Genomic DNA, 25,858 nt, shown 5'->3' with positions numbered 1-25,858 from the left:
ATGCAGCGGAATCAAAGTTGTGGTATTCTGACTTGTCTCCCGGCTTATGCTTCGACTGTGAACTTGGAAGGCCCATCTTACCTGCAGTGTGGGAGCTTGTTTTAATGATATGGAAGCACAAAGGAGCTGTCGTCTTTAATTATGGAAGAGTGTTAGCTTGGCCTCACGGCTCGCTCCCCTTTTCGTTCCCTTCTTTCCCACTTTGATAGTCCTCCTTTCCTCTCTTCTTTTCAACACCGACTTCATACGGCCCTTTGATTTCCTCCCCTGTCCTGCACGGAGTAATCCCTGAATCGCATGAGTCACCTCCGCTAAGCAGCGATGAATGGGTCAGGATGGGCGCTAATGGCGTTCAGCACCCGACGCTAGCTCCTTGGCCCTGTTCTCTGGTCTTTAACAGTGTGAATGGATGCTGGATCACGCCACAAGTTGTTGCCAGGCACCCGTTGCTCCTCTTAACAGAATGCATGGGCCTTCATCTGATGAGCTCTAAATTAGGTGAAGAAACCCTCTCTCCCTTAGCTTGCAAATTTGGGGACCCACTGACTAAATATCAACCTTGTAAATTTGATTTAAGATGAAATCCACTCTGCTGATGATATTTGCAGAAATCATACTACAAATGTAACTGAGGTGTTGGTAACAGAACCATGTTGAAAGAGAGACGCGGGATGGACATGGGACAGGGAAGTGTGTGGGCCTTGATATGTGTTCTACTGTAGCCACAACAGGAATGTTGCTGGGGGCTTACCATACAGTACGCCTCACACCAAGCAAGCTGTGATCGGGCTTGACGTAGGGGGCACAGTGGTGAATACTAGGGAAGGCACAGAGGTAGTCATGGAGGTGGTCTGCCTACCCCAATACAAGGGTCCTAACAAGACCGCACAGGGATAGTTGGGCTTACAGCATTGTCCCATGTATGCCGCTCTGGTAAGAGTGGCTTAGATGAGACATGTTACTAGAAACCTTTGACATGTGTCCAGTTCAGATGATCTAATTGGTTTATTTATCCAACAGTAATAAGTGTGCGTCGAACTTGAACATCACCGATGATTTGACATGGACCAATACCCAGGGTCCATCCAATCATGAGTGTGAGTTAGTGTAGTCTGAATTAGAGATAGGCCCGAACCCTTATAAAGGAAAGCGATTCCATATCATTTTCATTCAAGGGATGTGTGTTTCTCCATCACATTCGCTCTTCTATGAGCTTATGCATAATGTGTTCAGAGTACTAAGAAAACCTGTTATTCCCAGCCCAGATATTTCCCCCCTCCCTCTGTCATGCTCACAATTACTGCATTTAAACACACCGGCCCAATAGCCGCTCTTTCCCTCCTTCCCAACCCATCTTCCATGCAAATGAACTCCAGGCCACTGCTGTTCGCTGCTTGACCGGCAATAAATTTGAGTTTTGACAAGCCGTCAGAATTGTCTTTCCCTCCTCCCTTTCATCTGCCTCTCTCTGCGAGCTGCCCAGTTGTGCAGCTGCTCATCAACTTGGCCTTGTCTTTATCTCTCTCTCTCTCTCTCTCTCTCGTTTCTCTCTCTCTCTCTTTCTCTCTCTCTCTCGTTTCTCTCTCTCTCTCGTTTCTCTCTCTCTCTCGTTTCTCTCTCTCTGTTTCTCTCTCTCTCTCGTTTCTCTCCCCCTCTTTGAGGGCTGTGTGTTATACAATGTGAGTGGAGTCTTTCAGTGGCTCTAAACGGCCGCCCTTGGAATGACACCGTGAACATGTTTTTTTTCTTTCTTTCTCTGGCTAGTTTGGACACACAGATGGGCTGTAGGTCACAGATGGGCTGTAGGTCACAGATGGGCACGTGTGTGCGCTTTTTGTCCTCAAGCCACAATGGCTCTTAGCTGAAGATGATATGATTCCTAGAGAGGTTTGCACGTGTTAGAGTCATGCGAGCGCAAGAGTGACCATCTGATATGCCGGACATGGTTATCGTAACGCCATGGCTTCATGTTGAAACAGTTCCTTTTAAGGCATGTATTAGATCAGATAACTGCTAGAATTGCATCAATGTGTGCTAATAGCCTGAATCTCTATCGATGCCAGATGTACAGATGCCACAATACTTTGTTTAGATCAGCTTTAAAACCATACAACTTGGTTTTGTTTCTCTTTCATGAGAGTTGTTTGCATCATATCTTATTTTGTGGCTTTAATATCTTTATTTTATATTCATTGGACTATAGATTTATATTTGTTTCATTAGGTCTATTATTATTTATTTAGTTTTATACTTCGCTGGTTTTTGGGATATATAACAAAAATGTACGTCAATACATTACATATCATAATACTGAAAGATGGCCTGGCTCCTCAGTCCCCTCTCAACCCCCTTACTGACGATGGATGCTTACCCGCCATCGCTGCCCTGCCTACTCTTGCAGGGGAGCCATTCGCCCCCCAGACTGCTGGTATGAAAACTGAGCATTGTCATTATTTCCTGATAACATTTCCCATTCATAACCTAACCTACTCTCTGTTTGACTGGGATTTTTTGCCTTCTTAACTGTCTCAAGGGAATTATAAAGTTGGTGAACGGTTAGTGTGTTAGTTTTTACATGATAATGGAGGTCAGAGTTCAACAACATGGGAACGGGGGGGGCTCCACATAACCAGTCCAGTGACCATGGTAACACTCCAAGGCCAATGCCACAGGCTCTATTAGGGATGCACACGCCATGCTCCTTAGCTGATTGGTCCTTGCTATCCAGGGTCCTTGGAATGCCCCTACTCCCTACCCAATTGAAGTCGAACTTTAAAATGGTTAAGGTAAGGGTTAGGGTAAGGTTAGGGGTTAGGGTTTAGCGTAGGGACGTCCCAAGGTTTCCGGATAGCACTAACCATAGCTGATTTGGCTTCAGAGTCTGAGCTCAGAGAGTAGTCGTCAACTGCCAAAGCTCCCATGATGCAACAGACCTTCTGGTTTCACATGAAAGATGAAGGATGCAAGAGCTTCAAAGTGCATATCTAATCAAACAATACAAGCTCCCAGGACCCATGAGCTGGATCAAATACACGCTCCCTTGACCCATGAGCTGGATCAAATACAAGCTCCCTTGACCCATGAGCTGGATCAAATGCAAGCTCCCTTGACCCATGAGCTGGATCAAATACAAGCTCCCTTGACCCATGAGCTGGATCAAATACAAGCTCCCTTGACCCATGAGCTGGATCAAATACACGCTCCCTTGACCCATGAGCTGGATCAAATACACGCTCCCTTGACCCATGAGCTGGATCAAATACACGCTCCCTTGACCCATGAGCTGGATCAAATACACGCTCCCTTGACCCATGAGCTGGATCATCAAATACAAGCTCCCTTGACCCATGAGCTGGATCAAATACACACTCCCTTGACCCATGAGCTGGATCAAATACACGCTCCCTTGACCCATGAGCTGGATCAAATACAAGCTCCCTTGACCCATGAGCTGGATCAAATACACGCTCCCTTGACCCATGAGCTGGATCAAATACAAGCTCCCTTGACCCATGAGCTGGATCAAATACAAGCTCCCTTGACCCATGAGCTGGATCAAATACACGCTCCCTTGACCCATGAGCTGGATCAAATACGTGCTTCCTGGACCCATGAGCTGGATCAAATACAAGTGCCGCTCATTCAAAAAATGGTATCTCTGCTGATCAGTACTTCACTTATGAGTTCAGGAAAAAGGTAGTCAAAGTTAACTGCTTGAAATTGATCAACAACCCTTGATGTCTGCTTATGATTCCTGGTTACCGCACTTGCACTAGCAATGTTCCCTCTAAGGTGCGCACAGCTCCCCTCGGACTGCCGTGCAGATGAAATATCAGCCCGAGCAGAGAAGTTTTTACTAAACTTTCTAGAGATTTTCTCTTCAGTTAACACTACGTTTTGCTCTGCTGTGGGAATTGTGCTCGAATCAATGCAAATATTAGCCACTTTCAATCTAACATTCAGTATTTGCAAAACTAACTGTGCAACAGATTTTCTTGTAGGCAGCGCGTATTGGAGTAGGATTCTATTGCATTGACATGTATGACTCAGGCCCGTACTCTAGACAGAACGGTGCCAACCAATCAGAGCTGCAGTAGGCCTATATGCAAATTGCCATTGCCATATATAGATCTGTGCCATTCACTTTGAACTGGATTGCCTGAGCCGTTGTGAGTAGATGCTTGTTTTGAGGTCAAAGCGAGAGCTGCATGTAGCCACCTGTGCACATTTGTTCATATTGTTTGCTAGTTAGTGAGTTATTAGCCCAGTTATAGCTCATTTCTAGTAAACATTGGGGGAGTGGTTGCTTCCAACAAGAGCACAGAATGTGTACATTTCTAGACATCTTTGAAAAGCGAGTCAGGTAAATAGCTTTTTTATGTCTTAAAGGGCCAGTGTTGTATTTTGAGACGGTCTTGTATAAGCTAACTAGCCAATAGGCAGAGGGTAGCCTAATTTGTCAGATTCTCTAATAATGGTATAGGAATAATAATAATTCTTAATTTTTTTTACGTGTATTTTTTTTTCCATCAAACAACAACATTTTCAGTCATCTCCTTGTCTGAAGGACAAGTGGATAAACAGGTTAATGTCAAGCCCTGCATGTTTTTGTAGGGCTACAGAACATTTAACACCACACATTGGCTGCTATGGTAGGCTGAATGATAGAACAGCCATTTCCATGTTAAAATGTTATGGGATGCATTTTCTCCATTGTTTTTATAGTAGGCCACTCTGGTAGACCTACATTATGATCAAAAAAGCCACTTGGCCACTGTTAAAACTGTAACTTAAAGTGGGTACAGCCTCAGTGTTCACAGTAAACATGCGCCGGAAGTTGCACAGAATTTTCACCATGTTCAAGTTGGCGCTCAGCAGACCTGAAATTTGCTCAGTGCCAGAATTTTTTTTAGGGAACATTGGTCACTAGCCATAATCGGGCCATCGCTGCATAGACGATTTCCAGTCACCCTGCTGCTAGATATCTTAATATGTTTGGCCCTGCACAGCTCCATCTCAAGCCCTGCATCCAAGGGGTGTATCCCTCGAGGCAAAACAGAGGCACGATCTGATCTCCTCAATCCCCACCATCAGTCACTGAACCGTGTGACAGGCCAGTGAATTACCTCCACAACATCAAAGCCTTGCCACCAGAGAAGGGGCCTTTTCAGGCAGGGAGAACTTGGGGCCCACCGAGTCTAGCCCCTAGGTGTTTTCAGTTGAAACAGACACACCTTGTACTTTATGCTCATGCGATCTGATGTTCTCCTCTTGGCAGGGATGTGATTTTTTTCTTCCCCACAACCCAACACCTTCCTTAGTCAGTAGCGAGGGGGAAACGCATCCCCACAAAAAGTATAGCTGTCTTGTAACCAGGAATCTCGTAACCTGCACAGGCACTCTCTTGGAAGTGTTAAAAGGTAAAGACGGTCTGTTAAACTGCAGCTTGGGTTGCACTTGTGATTGATTGTTATGCGTGGAGAGTGAGCTGCTTGGAAAGGAAGCAGAGTTACTGTTGCTATCGAATTCACGGAGCAGAGAGGGCCCCTTTCCTCAGATTCGAGATAATGTCGTGCACAGACTATGCATCAAGGCTACTATTTCGAAAGGTCTGCTTTGTGTTAGACTTCAATGAAATCGATTGAGAGGGCGGCCACAGATCACTTTGAAAGAAGTAAGCTGTTTTCATAGGGAGCGTTTAACAGCTTCCTATAGTGTAGAGTATGATGAGTATAAAGGTTGCAGGGCACGACCTCGTGCCCCTAGGCTTGTCTGAGGTCAGCTAGATTGTCATCAGAAGGATCAGTCAGGGTGAACATAGGACACAAACCTTTTGAAGTCGCCCTGATGACATCACCCTCCACGTTTTTTTTCTCAGAACCGATCGAAGTTGGATTACGTTGACGCTGAGGTCGTCGAGTACTTAGCTTTTATCCCAAGGTCTACTGTACTCTCCCACAACTCCTCCCCTGTCCTGGGCTCCACTCTCCTGTGTGTTGACGAGTAGCCTTGGGAGGACTCCACATGTCTTATCGCGGAGAGACCTGAACTCTCTCTTTATCTTGTCGTCTTGCCTTTTGAAGTTGTGAATTATTGCAGAGTCGAGAGCCGTTTCAAATTAAAGTACCAAGTTCTATTTTTAGACCACAGATTCGAGCCAGAAAGGAGCTCCGAGTACAATTGACCTTGTTTGATATATGCTGTTGTCAGTGCTGGCCCCATTATAGCTTAGGTCATGGTTAATGGTTGTCCTCCTTTTTCAACGGACCCATTTGCAGCCTATAGAACCAGTGCGTCAGATGCATCTGCTGTGTTTAGGAAATTCAATTAGAATGATCAAGGAAATGCATGACACATAATAGCGGGATATGAAACGGGTGTCAGCTTTCCGTGGTGCATCCCATGTTCCATTGCTTGTCATCAGCAGGGAGAATAACATTAGCTAAAGTAGATTACATCTCTATAGAAACTAGTATGATTTCTTCTGTTCGTTCTGAAGAAGTACCGTCATGTCTACCTCTGAAGCAACCGTCCGGTACACAAACACAACCTCATTTTGCAATACTGTGTAACCTCATTGTTTACCATGGCATCCATTTATGCTTTGGTACCAGGAAGTTGTTATTGTTTACGTTTCAAAAGGTTAGTTATACACTGAGTCTACCAAACATTAGGGACACCTTACTAATATTGAGTTGAGAGCAGGTGTTCTTAATGTTTTGTATACTCAGTGTATATCTCAGGCCTAGCCTTAATTAGACCGAGGTCTCTACAGATGGACAACTGGACGTGTACATGATATTGCTATGAGTACAAAACTAGCACTAGCATACGATCGTTTGCCACATTATCAAAAGAATTTCAACTCGACATGGGATAACACGTGTCTCCACGTACACAAGCTATTGCGTTTACCAGCACACAAGTGCACATACATTCTCAAATGGTGCACACTCACCATACAGACACTACACATACTCTGTATATTCTGTTGTTCTGCATCAATACGGAAGTGCCGATCGCCGTGTTTGGCAAGGAAGCTGTACCCAGTGTTCAGTAGTCCGCAGCAGCGAAAACACACTTGGCAGGCGTCGTGAATCTGCAGCTTGAGCGAGTCACTGCGCTAACCAACCCCGCGGTGCCCGGCACGGCCACACACATACGCCCAGCTGCAGATGTCAGACGGCGAGGGAGCAGGTAACTGTTCCAGTCCAATACGGAAGCTACTCATCCCTGACAAGTCAGTCTAAACAGCAGCCGGCAGGGAGATTCCTATCTACGTTGGATAGAGTTATAAGCCTGTAGCTTCGTGGTTTACTAACAGGTTATCAGCTTAGAAAATGGATGTACTGTAACTGTAGCTACAGACCGTGAGTGCCTTTGGCTGTAGGATACTTTGATCGCTTTCTTTATAGGCAGAGCTTTCTTATTGTATCTTTTAATGGCCGAAACCCTCTTAGCAGATCGACTCAGCTCTAACAGAGGGCGTAATAAGGCTTCTCTTTTATTGCGTGAATTGTTCCCTCCCTTCAATCCCAAGGTGCTACCTTTTTTGTTTTCGTTGGTTGTTTTTTTTGATAGCGCTCAGCAGGGAAGAGCCCACAAGCTAATTCAGGACTTTCAGTCTGACAAAGGCGGCCTTTCACAGGGCTGAGGTGAGAACAGGGGAGTTGGCACTGTCCGCCTCATTCTGAAAGTAAAGCACCCGAGACTTGACTTTGAAGCCTGTGTTTTTTACCAGAAGACAGTCCCTCCTCTCCTTGACTCAGTAGGGTGCTCAGCCCTCCAGCTCTTCCTGCTTTTCGCTTTGCTCTGTTCCTGTATTCCTCCATCCATCTGGTCTTTTAACACGACTGATGTTGGTGGATAGTCTGACTCTTGTCACATACTGTCTGTGACAAGAGGGGTGGAAGAATTGGACCCAGCCTTCTCTCACCCTGTTCTCGTATGCTGCTCGCCTCGTCATGAACACATGGTGGAGTTATTCTCAGTGAGCTGGGTGCAGTCCCTTTTCACGGCACATCTGACCTCTATTCCTCAACTACATTCCCCCCACCACCAACCACACCCACCCACACAGATACACAAATAACAATCCACCCAAAAAATTCCCCCCTCCCCTGGGTCTTTGTCTACAAGCCCATGAGGCCCTCTGAGCAAACATAGCACCCGACCCCTGACCCTGTCTAATCAGGCACAAATTAGGCATGTCGAGAGGACGCCCCCCTACCTCCAACACCCCACTCCCACCATCCCATTTCCACAGGAGCAGCTCTTGCCATGAGGGAGGGATTCCCCCACCCCCACACACACAGGCATGCACGCACAGACACACACACTCATATACACACACACACACATGCACAGGGACACACACACGCCCTCCTCCCGGCGCTTCCCTTCGGATGGGACCGTAATGACATTAACAGCTTCCTCCTCCTGGTGAACCGTGGAACAGTTTCCACTCTGTACCCATTCCTTCTTCTCCTCTTTTTTTTCTCTCCTTCCTCTGAGTTCCATGTCTTTCATTCCCCCCCCCCAATTAATTAAGAGTAACGCAAACAACGCTGTAAAGGCCTGGGATCTACAACAACAGGAGTCCTGTTTCACAAGAGCTGATTACATAATCAGATTAAGCCCCATATCTAAGAACCCAGATCTGAGATCCCAGGCCCCAGCCAGCTAGCTCGCTGTGCTACTTTTCCCCTAAGACTTACCCCCACACCAGTGGGCCGCCAGCGTTTTTATGTTAATGTGCGCTCTAGTGTTATCAACAACCTCTTTATCGTTCAAGATCGTTGCTCTGTGAGAAGGTGTTAAAGTTCACGGTTAGCCGTTGTTATGTAAATGCCAGCTGAAAAGTACCAGTGGCCTGAGACAGATGCCAGCCCGCGTCGACGGAAACAGAAAAGTCTGGTGTAAATCCTCAGCAAACATGCAGGAATGTCTATTTCCGAACATGTTGTTGTTCTGCGTAGCACAGTCTGTAGCCCCATTAAGCAGGCTTTGCATGGGCCACAGATACGACTGCAGGCAACAGGTATGGCGGACATTAACAGCAGATTAGAGCAGAGTACTACAGGTGGTAGGGAGATTGAGAACATGCGTGTTAATACTTGCCTCTGGAGCTTGGCGCTACAGTTACATGGTGCTATTACAGGGGAGATCCATAGAGAGAGCTGTGTCGTGTCTGTTAATGTCTGCACGCGGGACATAGTCTTGTTAGAGAGTAGAAGAGAGAAAGAGTCTTGTCCCTATTGGTCTGTGTACTGCCTTCCTTGCACTGTTTGTTTTCCATATGCTTGTATTCCTCCCCTCCCACTGTGCTGTACCTCCTCTCCTTCTCGCCCTCTTCTGAACAATCGTCTGTTTATTTCTCACAGGGCGGAGGCAAACGGTCACACAGAACAAACTACAGGCCTGGGGATATCATTAACCTCCACACATAACAGGATACTGGTAGGTTTTACTGGCTGCTTCTCCGCCCCTATAGCAGTATGCGGTATGTCTGTGTACTGTACGCACACATACATGCACACGGATGTAGAGGTCTGCGAGGGGCTGATTTCTTCATCCGCTCCTGCAAGAATTGGTCCCGAACCCGACCGCAGTCCTGCAAATGTTATTTTAGGCATACTGTATGTGACGCAGCTTGCTTGGCAGCCATAGTCCCAGCAATTTTGCACCTTATAGGCAATATCAAAATGTGCCAAAAAATTGTTTAAGTTACCAGAGATTCTCACGTGGCCCATTACACGACATGGCCAAAAGGATGTGGATACCCCTTAAAATTAGTGGTTTTGGCTATTTCAGCCACGCCCATTGCTGACAGGTGTATAAAATCGAGCACACAGCCAGCCATGGACAAACACTGTCAGTAGAATGGCCTTACTGAAGAGCTCAGTGACTTTCAACGTGGCACCGTCATAGGATGCAACCTTTCCAACAAGTCAGTTTGTCAAATTTATGCCCTGCTAAAGCTGTCCTGGTTAACTCTAAGTGCTGTTTTTGTGAAGTGGAAATGTCTAGGAGCAACAACAGCTCAGCCGCAAAGTGGTAGGACACACAAGCTCACAGAACGGGACCGCCGAGGACTGTCCTTGGTTGCAACACTCACTACCGAGTTACAAACATCAGCATAAGAACTGTTCGTAGGGAGCTTCATGAAATGGGTTTCCATGGCCGAGCAGCTGCACCCAAGCCTAAGATCAGCATGCGCAATGCCAAACATCAGTTGGAGTGTTGTAAAGCTCACCGCCATTGGACTCTAGAGCAGTGGAAACACCTTCTCTGGAGTGATAAATTACTCTTCACCATTTGTATTTATTTATTTAATTTTACCTTTATTAAACTAGGCAAGTCCGTTAAGAACAAATTCTTATTTACAATGACGGCCTACCCGGGCCAAACCCGGACGACACTGGGCCAATTATGGGACTCCCAATCACAGCCAGATGTGATGGAGCCTGGATTTGAACCAGGGACTGCAGTGACGCCTCTTGCATTGAGAAGCAGTGCCTTAGACCGCTGCGCCACTCGGGAGCCCCTACCCGAGTGGCGCATGCCAGGAGAACTCTGGCAGTCCGACAGACGAATCTGGGTTTGGTGGATGCCAGGAGAACCCTACCTGCCTGAATGCATAGTGCCAAGTTTGTTGGAGGATGAATAATGGTCTGGGGCTGTTTTTCATGGTTCGGGCTAGGCCCCTTAGTTCCAGTGAAGGGAAATCTTAACCATACAGCATACAATGATATTCTAGATGGTTCTGTTCTTCCAACTTTGTTGCAACAGTTTGGGGAAGGCCCTTTCCTGTTTCAGCTTGACATTGCCCCCGTGCACAAAGTGAGGTCCATACAGAAATTGTTTGTCGAGATCGGTGTGGAAGAACTGAACTGGCCTGCACAGAGCCCTGTCCTGAACCCCATCAAACACATTTCGGATGAATTGGAATGCCGACTGCGAGCCAGGCCTAATCGCCCAACATATACTGAATTTCTGAACAAGCATTTCGCAACACTCACATTAACATCTGCCAACCATGTGTATGTGACCAATAAAATTTGATTTGAATGGAAGCAAGTCCGCGCAGCAATGTTCCAACATGTAGTGGTCAAACTATAGCTTAATCATATTTAGGAAGTACATTTCCTCGGAGACATACCTGCCTCGTTCTTATTTGCCCATGCATCTAGTTGAGACCACACATATAGCCAATAGAGGCACTTGATTTTTGTTATTTAAAAAAAAATGTAATTTTATTTAACTATGCAAGTCAGTTAAAAACAAATTCTTATTTACAATGACGGCGTGCACCAGCCAAACCTGGACGACGCTGGGCCAATTGATCTCCCAACTAGGAGAGTAGAACTGAACTTGAAGCAGTGAATGATAGGAGTCTCTGAATAGTGCGACAACGAGGTGCTTTTAATACAATAAATTGGCTAACGCATAGCATACAAAACAATAAGATGACCTTTTTCAAGTAGCTTAAGCTGCGGGACAAAAATATATTTTAATTTGAATGTTGTCTGTCTGACCGCCCGTCCGCTTCCGCACTGCGAGGGTGTCAGCCCTCTACACAGATGCACACAAACATATGTGACACACACACACACACACACACACACACACACACACACACACACACACACACACACACACTCTTACCTCTCTTTCACACACTCAGGCAGTATAACTTATAGCCCAGTCTACAGTGAGATGTATCGACTCCCACTGATCGAATGCCAAGTATTTCCAAATAGGGTCTTATGCTGCCTTCATCCTAATGTGAAAATATGTACGATTCCCTCTCTGTCTCTCTGTCTCTCTGTCTCTCCGTCTGTCTCTCCGTCTGTCTGTCTCTGTCTCCCTCTTTATCTCCCTCTCCCTCTCTTTTTCCAAAAGGTGTGTGTTTGCAGTGTGGTGTTAAAGTCAGGGTCCTGATATTAACGGTAACTGTTCCCACCTTCCACCAGCCCAGTGCAGGAAATCAAAGAGGCACATTCCCAGCATTCCATGGTGTGTCCCTGAGCCGGGGTCTTGTGTGTCTGCCCGGCTCACTCCCCCTACAACCACTCTGGAATATGGGAATAATATGGTAACACTGTGTCCATGGATACATAAATCCAAATTCCCTGTCTAGGGTATGTGCATGTTTTTTTGTTTTGACCGGCATTGCAATTTAAGACTTTCACTTTACGTCCCGTTACAGTATCTGGTGGAACTGTGGTAAACATTAAGACAGGACAGTTTAAAACTATAATGCAGGTTGTGGTTGAAATTGGACATTCGTGTTCTATGTGGACTTCTCTCTTCATGAGTTGAATTTTAATTGAATATGCTAGGTGTTAGCTTTTCTCAGTGAATAACATGGTACAATAGGCCGCCTGGCTACCACGACCAGCTGACAAGCGTGATTATTTCCGAGCCAATTAAAAGCGTTAACGTAGCTGGGCGTGGTCAAAAACTTTTGGACCACACCCAACTCGAATGTGCAGTTACTGAAGATTCCGAGCTTTAGCACCTTAGTGTTGTACGCCACCTGACAGCAATAGTAATGAGGGTACAAGACCAAAAGGCTCTTTTACTCATTTTTATATACGATGTGTGAATATGTTGTATAGACCACCTATATATGTATTCTGTAAAAACACATGAATGTGTGTGAAACGCATAATCCGAAACGTATGTATGTGAAAACGTGCCTTTGGAATTTTCTCCAACATTAGTAGCCTAGTCAAGGATTCACCATGAAATATACAGTATATTGGCACACTTCACTGGTTACAGACCAAGCGGAATGACCAAGACCTTGATTTTGGAGGTTTAAAATATCCCTCTGGTGGCCAAGTTGACCTATTTTTAATTGGCTGATGCGGAATTTGTTACAGAGAGAAAGTTTCAACCTTATGTTTAAGTAAGTGGTCGTTAGTATGGCTGCACAGAGTTGAAATGGAATTGAACTCAACCCTGGTTATAATGCCTGTCTGATAGTGTTTTTGTTACTGGCTGTTGTTGGAGCACATCTCCTCTCATCTCCCCCTCTCCTTTCCTCTCCTCTCCAGCTGGGTAAATGGGAGAGGGAGAGAGGGATAGAAGTGCGTAATCACAGTGTAATTCTGGTGAAGGAATTAGGAAAGAGGCGGAAACGGACGGAACATTGATCTGAGGATTGTCGGACAGATGTTGGGTGGGTAATACATCTTAATGGCTGCAGCGGAGTGGTACGTAAGCTTTCAGCAAACACCGTTTGAGTCAGCAAAGGCAGTGGGGAGGTGGGGGGTTGAAACATAGGAAGCCATTTTGGCCATGGCCAGAGATGGCTGTGGGACTGAAGGTGAATGGTTTGCTTTTCGGTCTTCATTTAACTGGGTCCTCGTGTGGAATGTTGGACATCTGCACGTACAGTAATACCTACGGATGGATGTGACCATTTGAAGTAATGCCTATTCGATGGATGTGGCAAGTGGACGCCACTAAAAGTACTATTTGTATAGCGTGAACTGTGTCCTACTGTGACATTAGGGATAGGGGTAACTATCGAGGAGATACTTGGTCATTCGAGAGAGAAAAGGGGAATCTGAATGTGTCTGGGGGATCATTTAGAGGGATCATTTTCCTGAACGATGGCGGGAGGAGGACGTTACAAGAACTGATGCTCACGCTTTAGGGTTTCAAGGAGGGTGGGGTGTTGGGTTGGAGGGGGGGTGTTAGGTAGATGCAGCAGCCCCCGGAATCCCAGAGTCCCATTGCTGGGTTACAGGCAAACATTCTTAACACCTCATGAATCTCACCTGGCTGCTGCTGACAAAGTCTGCAGTGTTTGGGCACACATGTACGTTTACATTCGCCCACATATGTGGTTTCCATATGTTGGATACCGTTCCATTTATTTCATTCCAGCCAATACAATGAGCCCATCCTCCTATAGCTCCTCCCACCAGCCTCATACACACTCTCTTAGCAGCAAGATTGGTGCAGAAATGATTGAGCTCATTCTTTGATAGATAATCTGTTGGGCTCCATTATTCAAACAAAGTTAATCCCGAATGTTTTATTTATTTAACTAGGCAAGTCGGTTAAGAACAAATTCTTATTTTCAATGACGGCCTAGGAACAGTGGGTTAACTGCCTTGTTCAAGGGCAGAACGAAAGATTTGTACTTTGTCAGCTCGGGGATTTGAACCTTTCGGTTACTAGTCCAACGCTCTAACCACTAGGCTACCCTGCCACCCCAATGAAATGAATATTGGTGCTGGGCAAATAATCAATCCACTAAATAAGGAATCCTATTATAACAGACAGAAAGACAGAGAGACAAACAGACAGTCTGGCTGTGTCATGTCATCTACAGTTGAAGTCAGAAGTTTACATACACTTAGGTTGGAATCATTAAAACTCGTTTTTCAACCACTCCACAAATTTCTTGTTAACAAACTATAATTTTGGCAAGTAGGTTAGGACATCTACTTTGTGCATGACACAAGTCATTTTTCCAACAATTGTTTACAGACAGATTATTTCACTTATAATTCACTGTATCACAATTCCAGTGGGTCAGAAGTTTACATACACTAAGTTGACAGTGCCGTTAAACAGCTTGGAAAATTCCAGAAAATGATGTCATGGCTTTAGAAGCTTCTGATAGGCTAATTGACATAATTTGAGTCAATTGGAGGTGTACCTGTGATTGTATTTCAAGGCCTACCTTCAAATTCAGTGCTTCTTTGCTTGACATCATGGGAAAATCAAAAGAAATCAGCCAAGACCTCAGAAAATGTTTTGTAAACCTCCACAAGTCTGGTTCATCCTTGGGAGCATTTTCCAAATGCCTGAAGGTACCACGTTCATCTGTACAAACAATAGTGAGCGAGTATAAACACCATGGGACTACGCAGCCGTCATACCGTTCAGGAAGGAGACACGTTCTGTCTCCTAGAGATGAACGTACTTTGGTGCGAAAAGTGCAAATCAATCCCAGAACAACAGCAAAGGACCTTGTGAAGATGCTGGAGGAAACGGGTACAAAAGTATCTATATCCACAGTAAAACGAGTACTATATCGACATAACCTGAAAGGCCGCTCAGCAAGGAAGAAGCCACTGCTCCAAAACCGCCATAAAAAAGCCAGACTATGGTTTGCAACTGCACATGGGGACAAAGATTGTACTTTTTGGAGAAATGTCCTCTGGTCTGATGAAACAAAAATAGAACTGTTTGGCCATAATGACCATTGTTATGTTTGGAGGAAACATTGGGAGGCTTGCAAGCCGAAGAACACCATCCTAACCGTGAAGCACGGGGGTGGCAGCATCATGTTGTGGGGGTGCTTTGCTGCAGGAGGGACTGGTGCACTTCACAAAATAGATGGCATCATGAGGGAGGAAAATGATGTAGATATATTGAAGCAACATCTTCAGACATCAGTCAGGAAGTTAAAGCTTGGTCGCAAATGGGTCTTCCAAATGGACAATGACCCCAAGCATACTTCCAAAGTTGTGGCAAAATGGCTTAAGGACAACAAAGTCAAGGTATTGGTGAGGCCATCACAAAGCCCTGAACTCAAACCTATAGAAAATTTGTGGCCAGAACTGAAAGAGCGTATGCGAGTAAGGAGGTCTACAAACCTGACTCAGTTACACCAGCTCTGTCAGGAGGAATGGGCCAAAATTCCCCCAACTTATTGTGGGAAGCTTGTGGAAGGCTACCCAAAACGTTTGACGCAAGTTAAACAATTTAAAGGCAATGCTACCAAATACTAATTGAGTGTATGTAAACTTTTGATCCACTGGGAATGTGATGAAAGAAATAAAAGCTGAAATAAATAATTGTCTCTACTATTATTCTGACATTTCACATTCTTAAAATAAACTGGTGATCCTAACTGACCTAAGAAAGGGATTTTGTACTTGGATTAAATGTCAGGAATTGTGAAAAACTGAGTTTAAATGTATTTGGCTAAGGTGTATGTAAACTTCCCACTTCAACTGTATATGATGATTTATAACAGGGGTAGGCAACTAGATTTGGCCACTGTCTGAGAGGATGGTCGAGGGACCGGAACATAATTATAATCATTTGTACACTGCAAATTCACCACAACTAAGATTGTATTTGCAAGTGACAATAATTTCATACCTTGATTACATTGAGACACAGTCACGTCTCTTTTTTTATTTTTATTTGTGGGAATACTTCGGAACAGATTCCCTAAATTAAACACATTTTTTGCTGAATTCCTGGTGATTTTACAGTTTTCTTTTTAACAAAGAAAATATGGTAAAAAAAAAAAACGTTTTTAGCAGACTTTTGGCCCGCCTGCGGCCTTTTGCCGACCCCTGACCTACAACCTATATATGACCTCTAACTGTTTAAGTGTACAGTATTTGGGTCAAGAGAGTGATGCCCCTTCTGATTTATGCTCAACAGGCCTGGTATGGAGGCAAGCAGCTTACTTTTTCACAGATAATAAACTGAAGAGCATTCCAACCGGGACAGACAAAACATCGTAAAGGCCTGGTATTGAACACGAGGCATTTTACTGTTGACTTGTCAGCGACAGCCTGGCATCATGCTTTAGATTCACCCTTTGGACTGTGTGTGAACGGGAACGTGCAGACCTATACATGGGCCATGGCAACAGGCATTGAGGCACTGTGGATCAAGGTTTGTTAGCTAATCGATAGATACCCTACCGTCTAGTCTCCTTAAACTGCTCCACAGTGATCCCATATTATAAAAAGTGTTCCCGCATTATAAACAGTGTCGAAACAGCAGATGGACATGAACAAGGCTCTAATATGCCTGATATATCTCATGGTGGTCGTAGCTGCACTATGAAACGCTGCCTTTTACCGTAATAATCATGCTTAATGGATTCCGTCCAACATTTCAAATAAATTATTTTAGTTTCCTACCACGATACAGGGGTTCTTTTTTTTCACCACAAAATTGGTCACATTTCTGATCCTAGCAAGAGAATGTCACCATGGCAATGTGGTTGTGTAATATAATTGGATGACCCGTGTTGTAGGTAGAATACAGCAATTTATTTCAACAAAACCTAATACTGTACCAGCCAGAGGAGGCTGGTGGGAGGAGCTATAGGAGGACAGGCTCATTATAATGGATGGAATTTAATAAATGGAACGCAGTCCAACATGTGGTTTCCATATTTTTGATAATACCTTTCCATTGATTCCATTCCAGTCTTTACAATAAGCCCATCCTCCTATAGCTCATTCCACCAGCCTCCACTGGTACCAGCCTAACATTTACTAACAACACTTCCTATGTTGGTGTTTTTCTATTGCCTTATAGGCTAATGGTGCTGGGTTTATCAAGGACATAATAACATATGGCCTCAGTGAACTGCTGTATAGCTGGGATGTTGTCTATAAACATGTATCTGTCCTTCTACATCCCCTGTATGTTTGGCTTTTGGTTCCTGTGTGGTCCAAACAGCTTACTGTGTGTACGCTGGTCTTACCTTCCCTTATGTGCGGATGTGTGCGTGCGTGCGTGTCTGTCGTGCAGGCTTTTGCTTCGACCCTGCTTTAACACAACACATTTTGCTAATGAGCAACTCATCAGGCTCTGATTAGCTGAACAAGGTGTGTTAGAACAGAGCAGGATCTCCAGCCTGCCTACAGCAGCTCTTCAGGCAGAGGGTCCCCCGCCTCACTGATTATTTGGGACCTAGATCCATAACACTGTCACCTGCATGTTGACACAGGCCTAGTGCCCTTATCAGTGACAGAAGCCAGGCTGTGGACACCAGCCAATGCCGGAGTCAACCCCGTGTTCCACAGCTGGCTACTGGAGATCCCAACGCTCTATCTAGGCCCTGTTCTCGCCAGCCACCAACCAGCCTGCCACCACCACACACATACACTGTACACACACACTGTACACACACACACTGTACACCCAGGCCCCCTGCCACGTTCCTCTCCTTCCCCTGGTTTCAGAGTACATTGTGTCAGAATTGTCCCAGCCACACCCCTCTCCTCTCCCCCTTTCACATGCCCACGCAGATCACACACTTGCTTGTGAAGGCTTTCCCGGTAATGGCAGGCCAAAGCCACCCATGCACATACTCACTCACACACCTCTTTCAAGACACACACACACTATCAGAACAGTAAACAATCGCGGCCTCAAACCATACACACGCGATCCCACACACACACACCTCCCCTCACTCACACACTGGCAGTCAGGCAAGCAGGATAAGGAACAGTACGGTCTGTAAAGTACTGTCTGTGGAACCTCTCCTCTCCCAGGTCGAGACATTCACTTTACTGGAGCGGTAGTAGTGGTTGTATGTCTGTACACACTGGTTGTGCAAAGATATACATTATGTGTGTTAAAGTGGAGAAGACTCCAAAGAGCCCAGGGGCTGTGGCTGCCTGACTAATGGTGCCTGTACAACACACTTTGCATATGCTGCTGCTACTCTGTTTATTATATATCCTGATTACCTAGTCACTTTTACCCCTACCTACATGTACATATTGTATTACCACAATTACCTCGTACCCCTGCACATTGACTCGGTACTGCTGCTCCTTGTATATAGCCTCGTTATTGTTTTAAATGTGTTACTGTTTCCTTTTTTATTTACCTAATATTTGTCTTACTTTTTAACTCTGCACAGTTGGGAATGGCCTCGCAAGTAAGCGAGGCCTGTTGTATTCGGCGCATGTGACCAATTTGATTTGATTTTGAGACTAAACTCCAGTAGGAAGTGTATAGAAGTGTTAGCGCCTAGCGGGTTAGCGGTTATCTTCTCCCTTTTACAGCCCATCGATTGTACCCTCCCTGTGCAATATGCCACTCTGCAATAAGAAATGGTTTCCTGGTTAACAGACCAGCGCTGCCAGTATAGTGTGTGCACTGTATAGATGTGTCCTAGCTAGAAGAATTCAGTCCACACCTCATGTCAAGTAAGCAACCTTTTTATCCTTGCGCGGCTAATACGGAAGATTGAATACATTAGGGGGAAAACATCCAAACGGTTGATGACCCGCCACCACACCTTTGCGTTTGTGCTTATGTGGGTGTGCTTGCGTATGAGGCCCAGATTTGCTGCCTGTCTGTGGTTCAACCCAAACCCAGTCATTTCCCCTTGGGATTTCATCTCTATTTTAGAATGTCAAAAATCCCCTTTTGATGCTTATTTTAGGCCTATTTGCTTTCTCTCCACGGCCCAGATCATATTAATGATAGTTCTAGCGTTGAAGGTGGTACGTAATCAATCCTCTCGACGGCGGTGTGTGTCAACTAGGTGGTTGTTCGGTGGTAATGCCTAACCTATAGCATTCACTTGTATATGTACCGTAGAAACACTCTACTCTGCCTGTTTTGACATGCTGTTTCCATATGCATGGTTCCACGCTATAACGTCATATAGCCTTAATCTGGATGAAACTAGCAAAATACAGAGCGTACTGTATTAAAATATAAATCTTCCTCCCACACATGTTGGAAAATTGTACTGTGTTACATGTTAGCCCAGAGATGTAGAGAGCTCTGAGTTCGTTTATCCTGCCCATACATTTCCAAAGAGAAATCGATAATTAAATCTGAGACAATTGTTTTGAACTCCCTCTCTCCTTCTCTTATGGCGGGAAGGTTAATGCCTTCACATCTCCCCTCTCCTCTACTCCTCTTTCTGCTCCATCCCACACTCCTCCTCACATGGCCACCATCATCTCACTTCATTAATAAAACACGGCTTTCCTGCTGTAAAATTCCTGTTTATTGAGAAAGCTGGTTCTGGAGTCGACCCAAAAACAGCTACCACATGCGTTTGTGTGCTTGCGTGCCCACGAGTGTGTGTGCGGGCGCTTATTTGTGCGAGCATCCATTCAACCACACCTACAGGTTTTTTTTCTCCCCAACTATTTACTGCCCGTTATAGCCTCAAATGTGACAGACTGTAAATATTCCTACTTTGCTTTTTAATACCAAAATGTGCAACATTTCAGGAACGTTTATGTTTTTAAGATCCCTACCCATCGAGAGAAATAATAACGTCTTTGTTACACTGCCAAAACGTGTTGCGCCGCTTTCTCCATCCATATGAAGCAGGAAAACCAGAGTTTTGGGGAAAGTCTGCATTCTCCAACCAGATGACCAGCTGTGTTACAGTATTCACCTGGGTGACTGGCGAGTGTTGATGACATCATTCTCACACATGCTGAGCGGTTATTAAAATCAGTTATTTTTCTATAAAACGTCTCTTCAATGTGACTGTTGTCTGGCCATTGTCATAACCTCAAGGTTGTAAGTGTCTGAGGTGGGACGTGGAATAGTGCAGCAATTAAGAGTTGCTCTAATGCTGTACAGCCAGTTCTCTGTTCTCCGGACTGTGCTGATAGCTCAATACACGGGACATGGATTGCAAATCTTAGGCATGTTTTTTTGCTAGGTTTAGATCTGCTAGTTCAAATTCACAGATCAATCAAGTCAATGGACTGCTTGGATACTCACTTTACGCGCCAACGGTTCACATAGAGATAAAATAATGAATGGCGAGCCTAAGATGTTCAATAGGACTTGGTTAGTAAGTTGTGTTGTGTAGATACTCTTTTTACCACATTCATCATAGGCCATTTTGACGCTGTAATGAGACATTATCCACAAACACAGATCTACGATCAGCATTCAGCAGCACAACCGCGACCCGAAACTCCCAAAGTGACTACAGGAAACTGACCCGGGGTCTTTGCTTAGCTGAGCCTCCTGTGGTGATGAGGATTAGTGCTGGGTGACTATATCAGGGCCGTTACTGTCTATCTGTTTAATCAGCTAATTACTCTGATTAGTGATTACACATTGTGCCCCAGAGACAAGGCTACATGGAGAGAGTCACCAGGCTATCTTTCTGTTTTCTCTTTCTCCTTCCCCCTTTCTTCTTACCCCCCCGTTCCTTTTTTCTGCTTCCCCTTAAGGCGTCAGCATGCCTCAGTTCAGCTGGCGGCTAGCCGAAGTCAGCTAGGTGAACTGAATGAGTGTGCTCACATGCTCCCTTAGAAGACTGTCGCTTAGGGACGAGAAAAAAGCGGCAATAGTACTGTTTGTCAGTTTTGAGATGCCGTAGCCAGTATTCACTTCCTCAAAATAATCAGAATGAATCGAAGATAACTCAAGAAATCTGTCATTAATTTTGACGTTTTTGCAGAGGAGATATTAGTCGCGCAATATTACATCTAACTAAGATGTTTGGTGCATTATTTCTCAATGACAAAATGTGCGTGAAAAGGAGTCATCTCTTGTTGAATGACAACAAAGACTTTATTGAAGAATCCCTACAGTTGACTGACAAAGGGGCTCCCAAACTTCGGCAGGCCTCGAGAAAAAAATTCTAGGTGCCAGAACAGCCGACAAAACCCTTACCGAAGTTCAAAACAAACAAAAACGCAACAAAATGTCATCATATTATATGCACGAACTCTTCCGAACTGTTTTGGCTGGAAAGCATGCGAAAGGACTTTTTTACTCTGTCTCTCGCTCTCTGACTCTTCCAGCATCTATCTTTTCGCCTCTCTATCTTTTACAATCTTAGCCCGCCCTCTTTCTTTTTTTCTTCCCCTCACATTTGTCTCATCTCTCCCTCTCTTTCTCCTTCATTTCTCCTCTGCCGCTCTTCGGGATGAGAACCCCCCCCCCTTTAATTAGCATAATTGATGGTTTCCGTGGCGCTGTTACCTATGCTTCTGGCTGGTGTGCGACACTGGGGAAACAAATTACCGTTCTTTGCGTAGGAGCAGTTCCTGCTCGGAAGGATTAAGGTCATTACATGGCAAGCGGAACTGGAATTCCAACCCAGTGCATTATAGCCTTAAACTTTAACCTACATCAAATACCCAAAGAGCAGGAAAACAAACAACTGTGTAATTAGTGGGTTTCCCAGATTTAAGGGGCAATCTGAAATCAAAAGCGGTTGCCGAGCCATAGGATCCATTGCCTGCATTTCAAGATCCCACTCCCAAAATAGCCACCCGTTTTGTCTAGACAAAAAATAAATAATACAAACTAACATTCCAGAACTTTGAGACAATGCAGTCGTCGGCTCTCAACTTAAACGTCGATAACATTTGCTGAAGTTGGGGACTTGCGAATTCCCTTGTGTGCTTATGCACAAATTGTTATATGTTTGCACACTGTGTAAAAAGGGATCTTTACAGATCGTTTCTGCAAATATAAACAACAGGCAGAAGCAGAACTGACAAGCAGAACAACAGACAGAAACAACATACTACGGACCTATGGACGGCTCGTCACAGAGGTGAGGAGTGGTGTAAAGATGGATGGCTCTTACAGGTGGTCCCACCGTTAAATCCCCTCTATAGGATAAGACAGTGGACACAGGGTGGGCCCTTAGAAGAAGCCACAAAATATGGACACGTGGATATACATAAAGGAACCATTGTTCATTGAAACAGAGGTCATTCATTTTGTTTTCTGTGCATCTGTGGAACTATTTGGCTGTGTCTTTCCTTTGACAATCTGCTTGTCAAGAACACTGACTCATTCAGATCTTTCGGAGTCTGCCAATAAACATCAGTCGTCAGTAGATGGATTTATCGTCCCCCGGGGGGGAAAGTGGTTTTGCTGCAAAATCATTCACAAGTAACAACAGACAAGTCAACAAATACATTAAACACAAGATACACAGTAGGAACATAAACAATAAGACGGGGTTCCCCAACTTATTTGGCCCCTCAAGTTTTCTGAGAAAAAATTACGAATCATAATATGTAGGGAAATCTTTATTGTTGGGCATAAAAGACTGTTAAAAACACCAGGAAATCAGCGCCAAGTGATTTTAATTTAAGAAATCTGTTCCCAAGTATTCCCACGCATAATAGAGAGACACGTGATTGTATATAAATGTAAGCATGGTTTGAAATTATTATGTTTTAGTGAAACAATATATCTGTTTGGGCTTCTTGCAGTCAATTTGGAGTCTACAAATGATTAGCAATTATGTTCCGGCCCCCCGACCATCCGCTCAAGAACAAATCGGCCCGCGGCTGAGTCTAGTTGATGATCCCTGCTCTAAGATATACATTAGACATTGATGAAACATCTCGATGATGATCAGTGGAAACAGGATGCACCTGAGCTCAATTTCGGGTCTCATATTAAAGGGTCTGAATACTTTAGTAAATAAGGTATTTCTGTTATTTAAAAAAAAAAAATGTTTACCCCTTTTTTTCCCCAATTTCATGATATCGAATTGCTATCTTGTCTTGTCACTGCAACTCCCCAACTGGCTCAGGAGAGACGAAGGTCAAGTTATAAGACCTCATAAACATGACCCGCCAAACCACGCTTCTTTACATCCGCCCGCTTAACCTGGAAGCCAGCTGCACCAATGTGCCAGAGGAAACACCGTTCAACTGACGACCGAAGTCAGCCTGCAGGCGCCCGGCCCTCCACAAGGAGTCGCTAGAGCGCGATGAGCCAAGTAAAGCCCCCCGCCCGGCCATACCCTCCCCTAACCAGGACAGCGCTGGGGTATTGTGTGTAGATTGATGAGGAAAAATTAATTTTAGAATAAGGCTGCAACGTAACAACGTGGAAAAAGTCAAGGGGTCTGATTACTTTCCGAATGCATTGCACATTAGACATTACACGTGGTTCCTGGGCAGGGTTCCCTTGAACAGAGGAATTACAGTAGGCCAGGAGAAGCAGAGCATGTCTTGTGATGACCACTCTTGGTAGATATCCTCTTTGACACGTCCTAAATCTGATGATCAAGCAGTTGGTCTAATACACCGTCGATGTTACTATAGCGCCAAGGCTGTGTGGGTGTGCACTGTGCAGCAGGCGCAAACCTGAACTGCAGTTGCCATGCCCGATGCCAGCAGGCAGAAGCCACAACAACCAGTGAAATGTGTGCATGTCGGGGGTATGTACCCCCCTTGGCCAATCAGGATGTGTTCTTAAACAGGATGTTGTCTTGTGGCACACGTGTTGCAGAAACAAGGAAATCAAGTCATGAGCAGCAGCCAGTCGGCAGACCGTATAGTAAGACTATTTGATACCATTCAGTTCAATTCAGTTTCACTTGAATGGTGCTGCTACAATTGCATTTACATTACATTGACATTTTAGTCATTTAGCAGACGCTGATATCCTGAGCAATTTACAGAAGCAGTTAGGGTTGTGTGCCTAGCTCAAGGGTACATTGACAGATTGTTCACCTAATTGGCTCGGGGATTCGAACCAGCGACCTTCCGACTCCGTGTGTGTGCGTCCATGTGTGCGTGTGTTGACGAGTGGAGCGTGGGCAGAAGCGAGGAGGCCTGGCTTGATTGGCAGCGGCGGGAACACTCACCCAGCAGAGCAGTGAGCTAATCAGATCTTCCTCAGCTTATGCTTTGCATGCAGGCACAATGGCTTCTTTTCTCTGGGGCCCCACGCCGAGCCTGGTATTTCCTGCTCGGGGCAGGCTTTGCCCAGATTAGAGGAAATTGATGTAATGGGTTTGATTTAGTGGCTCAAAAGCCGACATCCATATGGAGGGCTGGACTCTTTCTCTCCCATCTCATTACCTTTCTCTCTCTTTCACTCTCCCTCTTGCTTTCCTTCTCTCTCTCCTCTCTCTCGCTCACATTCTCTCTCTCGCTCACATTCTCTCTCTCGCTCACATTCTCTCTCTCTTCCTCTCTCTCTCTTCTCTCTCCTCTCTCTCTCTGCAGAGATTAGGGAGAGAGACAGGAAGTCAATAAAGAGGTAAAGGTACACCCCAGGACAGTGGCAGTTCTAGCTTGTATGGCTCCCTGGGCCACCCCCCCCCACACACACACACACACACACACACACACACACACACACTAATTGTAATTTTTATTCAGACATTTGGAACAACACAAATAAGTAATCATAACATTTAAAACTATAAAAATATATACAAAAATAAGACACTTCAAACAAACACAAACTAAATTGCACAACTAATTGCATTAGTACTGTACATAGTTAGAGGTGCACTATTCCCTACCTCAGACTTCCAGTGGGGAGACCTGAGGTCACCCTAACCCGCCCCTCCCCATCTCGTACTTCTGAGTGGGAGACCTTCCCAGGCAGTAGCCTGCCTAGCTCACAAACTAGAATCAGGGCGCCCACTCCGACAAGGTTAAATGTCCCACACAGTGACATGATATCATTGACGTGACGTGCAAAAGAGTGATAGAAAACCAATCACGCAAATGTCACCGTTCCAAATTGTATTTTTTGTATTTTTTGTGCAGGCGCCCCCTGTCGCCTATACCTAAACCCGCTACTACCTCAGCGATTCAGGTCATACTGTTCAACTCCATTTGGCAGCACATAGCAGTTCTGCAATGCTTTCTAAAATGAAGGGCGTGCCTTGCCCAGCGATAACCTAAATGTACATTCATGGCACTGTACTGTCCAGCACTGACATTGATTCAGGATTTGCATTGACAGTATAGAGCGCTTTGCACAAACTCAAAGAGCTTTATGAGTCAATTTGTCCACCTACAATGTGTAGTACCCACGTTCATGTCATATTTGCCCACATTGGTGTAGTTTACAGAGTGTTGGGCAGTGGTCCTTGCTTTAAAAGGCTGCTGTTATCTGGTATGGTATATGTGTTGATGTTATTGTTCCCTGTTTGCCTGGGCAGCAGACCAGGGCTTCCTCCCTATTGGCTATCAGTCCACATGTCAGGTGTGTGTGTGTGTGTGTGTGTGTGTGTATGTGTATGTGTTTATGTGTTTATGTGTATGGGAGGTGTATATGTGTACAGATGAACCTATAGGTCTATTTGTGGTTTTGTAGACTCAGTCATGTCTTCACATCCATAGGAAGATGCTAG

The 25,858-nt window shown here is 45.0% G+C and overlaps 1 protein-coding gene across 5 annotated transcripts in view; it reads left to right on the top strand.

Annotated features, from left to right (window-relative positions):
• LOC106579329 (thyroid hormone receptor alpha) overlaps positions 1 to 25,858 on the top strand; it is a 154,155-nt gene that overhangs the window by 59,024 nt on the left and 69,273 nt on the right. For 3 of the 5 annotated variants that reach the window (XM_014159158.2, XM_014159153.2, XM_014159152.2), the window contains one exon: positions 9,384 to 9,459. The exons of the other annotated variants lie outside the window; for them this stretch is intronic. The gene's annotated coding sequence lies outside the window, so the exon portion shown is untranslated. The remainder of the gene's footprint in view (positions 1 to 9,383; positions 9,460 to 25,858) is intronic. 5 annotated transcript variants of the gene reach the window in all.

Source organism: Salmo salar, chromosome ssa19 (genome assembly GCF_905237065.1).
Source record: "Salmo salar chromosome ssa19, Ssal_v3.1, whole genome shotgun sequence".
In the NCBI taxonomy this organism is placed as follows: domain Eukaryota; kingdom Metazoa; phylum Chordata; class Actinopteri; order Salmoniformes; family Salmonidae; genus Salmo; species Salmo salar.
The sequence above is the reverse complement of the archived record's forward strand: the minus strand, read 5'-3'. Positions and strand labels throughout refer to the sequence as shown.